The sequence below is a fragment of the Triticum aestivum genome, chromosome 3A (assembly GCF_018294505.1).
Source record: "Triticum aestivum cultivar Chinese Spring chromosome 3A, IWGSC CS RefSeq v2.1, whole genome shotgun sequence".
NCBI classification, from domain to species: Eukaryota; Viridiplantae; Streptophyta; class Magnoliopsida; order Poales; family Poaceae; genus Triticum; species Triticum aestivum.
The window spans coordinates 746,009,427-746,016,643 of NC_057800.1; positions in this window are offsets into that span (position 1 = coordinate 746,009,427).

Genomic DNA, 7,217 nt, shown 5'->3' on the forward strand with positions numbered 1-7,217 from the left:
GACGCCGCCCCTCCCGCACTCCCCGCACCCACACCCCACTCTCCCCACGACGCCCCCTCCTCTCTCCCGGTCTGGATCGGGATCCAGAGGAGGCCGACGCCGCCCGACGCCGCCCCGTCCACCCCTCCTCCCCGGCCGGCCTCTGCTTCCTCCCGGCGCCGCCCTGCCATTGCCGCCTCGACCCCGACAACGTCGCCCGAAGCGTCCCGGACGCCGCCGGACTTCCCATTCTACGCACGACGTCCCCGTCACCCCCCTCGACCCTGTCGCCGTCGACGGCCATCACCACCATCCCGACGCCGTCGCCGGAGCCATCGCGCCGTCCCCATCGCCGGAGCATGCCGCCATCGAGCCCTTCCCGAGCTCACTCTCGCACACCTGCAGGGCCCAGTGAGCCACCACCCCTCCCTTCCTCCTCTCCCCTCGATCTCTGTCGCCGGCTCCGTCCACCCGCGTGCTCATAGCCGCGGCCTCGTCCAGCGCACGCGTGCGCCGGCTCGCCTTGCCTCCCCTCGTCCCGCAGCTGCGTGCTACAGGAGGCGCCGCTCCGCCCCGCCCCTGGCCACCGGCCCCTCGCACCCTTAGCCTCCTCCCCTGCTGCTGCAGTCTCGAACCGCCGGGCCGCGCCTGCTTCCGCGCGCCCGCGCCGGCCCCATCCGCCTCTGCTCCACAGCTAACCGGAGCCCGCCTTCCCTGGTGGCCTCGGGCACGCGCCCGCGCGCATCCGTCCCTTGCGCTCGCCGCCGCCGCGAACTGCGGCCCCGGTCAGTCAGCACCTGGGTCCGGCGCCCCTGGGCTCCGTCCGCCGCACCCAGGTCAACCTCGACGGGTGCCCACGCTCGTGCCCGTTTTCCGTTACCCGCGCGCCCGTTTGGCCCCTAGGGCCAATGACATGTGGGGCCCAGCCCCCAGAATGTTTTAATAAAAAAAAAGAAAGAATTAAAAAAATATATACAAAAATAATTAAATAAACAATAATAATTAATTAATTAATTAATTAAGGAATTAATTAAGTTAATTAATTATAATTAAATTAACCTAATCACTAATTAACATAATTAATTGTTAGTTAATTAAATTAGAGTACGATGAACGGGACCCACCTGTCAGGTTGACCAAGTCAACTGCTGACGTCATGCTGACATCATGATGACGTCAGCAGACACTATTCTGGATAATGTTGATTAAATTAATTAAATAAATCCTAAAAATGATTTAAATCTTTTAAAATTAATATAAGGTAAACCGTAGCTTGGATCGAAAAACTTTGTACATGAAAGTTGCTCAGAACGACGAGACGAATCCGGATACGCGGTCCGTTCGTCCGCCACACACCCCTAACCTATCGAACCCGCAACTTTCCCCCTCCGGCTCCTCTGCCCGAAAACACGAAACACCGGGAATACTTTCCCGGGGGTTTCCCCCCCCTTCACCGGTATCACCTACTACCGCGTTAGGGCACACCGAACACCGCGTATTGCCTTGATATATTTTGTGGTGCTTTGTTTGCTCTGTATTCATTATTTCTTCCCCCTCTTCTCTCCGGTAGACTACGAGACCGACGCTGCTGCTGACCAGTTCGACTACGGAGTTGACGACCCTCTCTCTTGCCAGAGCAACCAGGCAAGCCCCCCCTTTGATCACCAGATATCGCCTACTCTTCTCTATACTGCTTGCATTAGAGTAGTGTAGCATGTTACTGCTTTCCGTTAATCCTATTCTGATGCATAGCCTGTCATTGCTGCTACAGTCATTGATACCTTACCCGCAATCCTAAATGCTTAGTATAGGATGCTAGTGTTCCATCAGTGGCCCTACACTCTTGTCCGTCTGCCTTGCTATACTACTGGGCTGTGATCACTTCGGGAGGTGATCACAGGCATATACTATATACTTTACACTGTTACATTACCTGTGATACTGTTCGGAGTTGGGGGCTGAAGGGGCAGGTGGCTCCATCCCGGTAGAGGTGGGCCTGGGTTCCCGACGGCCCCCGACTGTTACTTTGTGGCGGAGCGACAGGGCAGGTTGAGACCACCTAGGAGACAGGTGGGCCTGGCCCTGTTCGGCGTTCGCGGATACTTAACACGCTTAACGAGATCTTGGTATTTGATCTGAGTTGGCTACGAGCTTATACGCACTAACCATCTACGCGGGAGTAGTTATGGGTATCCCGACGTCGTGGTATCAGCCGAAGCACTTCAGACGTCAGCGACGGAGCGGCGCGCGCCGAATTGGACTGGAACGCCACTAGGCTAGGTCTGCTTTCGGCCGCCCACGCAACGTGCAGGTGTGCTCAGGGCGATGGGCCCAGACCCCTGCGCGCTTAGGTTTAGACCGGCGTGCTGGCCTCTCTGTTTTGCCTAGGTGGGGCTGCGACGTGTTGATCTTCTGAGGCCGGGCATGACCCAGGAAAGTGTGTCCGGCCAAATGGGATCGAGCATGTTGGGTAAGTTGGTGCACCCCTGCAGGGAAGTTAATCTATTCGAATAGCCGTGATCTTCGGTAACAGGACGACTTGGAGTTGTACCTTGACCTTATGACAACTAGAACCGGATACTTAATAAAACACACCCTTCCAAGTTCCACAGACAACCCGGTGATCGCTTTTCCGCAGGGCGACGAGGAGAGGATCGCCGGGTAGGATTATGCTATGCGATGCGACTGGAGATGCGCTTGGAGATGCTACCTGGATATGCTACTTGGAGATGCTACTTGGAGGACTTCAATCTACTCTCTTCTACATGCTGCAAGACGGAGGCTGCCAGAAGCGTAGTCTTCGACAGGATTAGCTATCCCCCTCTTATTCTGGCATTCTACAGTTCAGTCCACTGATATGGCCTCTTTACACATATACCCATGCATATATAGTGTAGCTCCTTGCTTGCGAGTACTTTGGATGAGTACTCACGGTTGCTTTCTCCCCCCTTTTTCCCCTTTCCTTCCTTCCTGGTTGTCGCAGCCAGATGCTGGAGCCCTGGAGCCAGACGCAACCGTCGACGACGACTACTACACTGGAGGTGCCTACTACTACGTGCAGCCCGTTGACGACGACCAAGAGTAGTTAGGAGGATCCCAGGCAGGAGGCCTGCGCCTCTTTCGATCTGTATCCCAGTTTGTGCTAGCCATCTTATGGCAACTTGTTTAACTTATGTCTGTACTCAGATATTGTTGCTTCCGCTGACTCGTCTATGATCGAGCACTTGTATTCGAGCCCTCGCGGCCCCTGGCTTGTATTATGATGCTTGTATGACTTATTTATGTTTTAGAGTTGTGTTGTGATATCTTCCCGTGAGTCCCTGATCTTGATCGTACACATTTGCGTGCATGATTAGTGTACGATTGAATCGGGGGCGTCACAGCCATCACGGATCAACAACGAGAACGTAGGCCCTCACAAGTTGTAAGCGCCCCTGACCACCACGCCGGCATGGTTGAGAAGAGATGGATCTGGGCGGTGGTTTCCGGTGATGAGCGAAATAGAAGTTGCTTGTACCCATAGTAGCTGTGTCGGCAACGGCCATCACAATGAAATATAATCAATGCGTGTCGTCCTGAGTTCCTGAAAGTTTTCACCTGGATTTTCCTGGACCAATGAAGCAAAAACATGCACAATTTCTCAAACAAGGATAGATGAAGTGTGTGAATCAGATGTAGTATTAATACAACAAAAAATAGCATTGTCATCAAAGGACTCACTTACAATCGAAAGAAGAAGAAGCAGCACGATTTTGCTTCTCTCTGTTGCATCTGGACCAGATACCTGCACCATAAAAATACTAAGAAAATGATGGCATAAGAAGATTACCCTGAAATAGAAAAGCAAACTAAATATAGACGACTGTATCTTTATTGTTAAGATTCATTTAACAGGAATTTGCCGACCATCATGTAAATGAATTGCAAGAAATTTTTCCTGATATTTAATGTAGAAAGCTAACGTTAAATTATATGTTGTGCCATGAACTTATTACAATTTCCTTGATGTACCTGTATCATGGGATCCATGAGATTCATGGCCTAGTGATCACTAACCATGCCAGTCATCTGCTCCTGGGAGGTAACCCACCCATTGCTATTCCGTAACCTCTGAATGCAGTTTTCTCCTCCTAGCATTGACATGGAGATGAGCATGAGTCATATTGTTGAATTCTCTAAATGGTTCATGCTTAACTTTCCAACACAAAACAAAGAAAAGATATATTTGTAAAATTGTGAAAATAAACATGCTGGCCAACACTACAGATAATACTAGCATGGCAGACAGTTCACGTTTTGTTGAGTACATACATGATACTACCAGGTCAGAACCTACAGACGCAGGATCATTGGTTTGTACTATTCAACAACACTGACAACAATCGCAACCTGAAAATTAAGTGGCTTGAACTGGCAACCCAACCCATGAATAAAGCGGCATTGATCTGGAACACAGGACAAACAGTGCCTTGCAGATCAGTTTCAGCATAGATAAGCATAAGTAGCATATATTAAAAAAGTATTAAAAAAGGCTTGTGTTCAGTTGGACATGAATAGCGTCATGATTCCTGAGTCAGATGAACAAAGTGAAATCAAACCAGCACGAGGATAGGAGATCCCACATTGCCCAATTTCTACAATCGGCATCACCACACTTGTAAACAAGATAACAGATTTACTAATTCCAGCGCATCAATTTCTACATAAACAAAATTACCACATAATGAGATCCACGTCACTGGAGTTAAATTACGCAAATTTGCATAACACTCACGGGTAGAGGATAGCCATCAGTCGTAGTAGTATAGGAGGTTGTGGCCGTACTGGTGTCACAGCTTGATATGTTCAGGTGGGAACCTTTGCCACTGCTCACCTCAATGCCGCTATCATGTATCTGGAGCTCGGGGGGAGAGGCGGCACTGCTGCTTCCCATCTGCCTTGCATCATACCAGCTGCCGAGGCACAACACCATCGACCCAACGCTGATGGCATGCTCGCAGCCACTTCCCCTCCTTTGATAGGGAGCCGAGGTTGGGCGCATAACCTACTCTCTTCTCCATGGATTGATTCTCCGTGGGCGACGAGATCACCCTCCAAAGAGGAAATATACAAATGATGACCCTTGGTAAGAATGGAATTTATCAAATCAAGCGAGTCAAGATGTAAACCTAATTATATGATCAAAATAGAACCATTAAACAGTAGGCGAGTCAACATGATTTTAACTGACAAACTTCAAGCAAAACACAGTTTATATAATTGTATAATTTAGTCATGAAAACTTGCAAACATACTTCCTACTTGTCTTCCTGGGAGATAATCAACCTTGTAAATATTCATCCTGCTGACATGACTTGTCATACTAATCAAACTATACTTAATTATCCAATTGAGTGTAGGTAAAATCTTGTCAACTCCAAGAAAATGACAAACTTAAACCGAGTATACTTACAATGGAACTAAATCTTGAATGTTGTGCTCAATATATGCAGTTCAACTCATCTTTTTCCCTGAAAAATAAAATTCATCTTTCAAAATATGCCTACATTAATACCTTTGATTTGATGATGTCCTGAAAGCAGAGTCTAAATAACTGCACTAGACCAGAATGTCATCTATATTGCTGTTTTCTGTATGCTTCGTATGACTCCAACAATTCACACTGACACTGAATGGAAATTCGTGTAGCATACAGAAAAGTCATAAACCATAACAGAAACTTCCATCCCTTTATATGTGCTTGGACAGCAATACCCATGTCTTCAACTGTCGTTCTCTCCATCCATATTCCAGAGACCTCGAGTGCCTTAATTCTCCACACTCCTGTTGTTCTGTTGAACCCCCAAAAAATTGAGGAATGCTCCCTTAACCTGTTGTTAAACCTCAAAGCGGAAGCACAGATTTAAACAAACAAACAAATAGAGCATAGATCTAATGTGATCAACAAAATTGTGATCATATGACAATTGTGATAAATCATCACATTTATGGTTCAGATCAACAACAATTCCAAATCACTTGATATTGGCTACCAACTCTCAGTTAACATGGCAGCAGCAGCAAACTATGGCAGAGGAGAAATAATGGCCTCCAACATGTTCAGATCATGAAGAGAAAAGACTTTTTTTGCGGGAAGAGAAGAGAAAAGACTTCCTGAGCATGGCCGGAACAGAGGGAGGGAAGGGAAGGGCCTTCCATAGCGAGCCATGTCCTGCACGCCCGCCATGGTGCTCCTCCGTCACACCCGCAGCCTGCAGAAACCAACTGCACGGATCAAATCAAAAAATCCAGAAGAAGAAGATGAGGTTAGGGGAGGGGAGGCGAGGGGAGGAGGTGTTGGAAATATGCCCTAGAGGCAATAATAAATTATATTTCATTGTTCATGATAATCGTTTATTATCCATGCTAGAATTGTATTGATAGGAAACTCAAATACATGTGTGGATACATAGACAACACCATGTCCCTAGTAAGCCTCTAGTTGACTAGCTCGTTGATCAATAGATGGTTACGTTTCCTGACCATGGACATTGGATGTCGTTGATAACGGGATCACATCATTAGGAGAATGATGTGATGGACAAGACCCAATCCTAAGCCTAGCACAAGATCGTGTAGTTCGTATGCTAAAGCTTTTCTAATGTCAAGTATCATTTCCTTAGACCATGAGATTGTGCAACTCCCGGATACCGTAGGAGTGCTTTGGGTGTGCCCAACGTCACAACGTAACTGGTGGCTATAAAGGTGCACTATGGGTATCTTTGAAAGTGTCTATTGGGTTGGCACGAATCGAGACTGGGATTTGTCACTCCGTGTAACGGAGAGGTATCTCTGGGCCCACTCGGTAGGACATCATCATAATGTGCACAATGTGACCAAGGAGTTGATCACGGGATGATGTGTTACAGAACGAGTAAAGAGACTTGCCGGTAACAAGATTGAACAAGGTATCAGGATACCGACGATCGAATCTCAGGCAAGTATCATACCGATAGACAAAGGGAATTGTATACGGGATTGATTGAATCCTTGACATCGTGGTTCATCCGATGAGATCATCGTGGAGCATGTGGGAACCAACATGGGTATCCAGATCCCACTGTTGGTTATTGACCGGAGAGTTGTCTCGGCCATGTCTGCATGACTCCCGAGCTCGTAGGGTCTACACACTTAAGGCTCGATGACGCTAGGGTTATAGGGAATAGATGTACGTGGTTACCGAATGTTGTTCGGAGTCC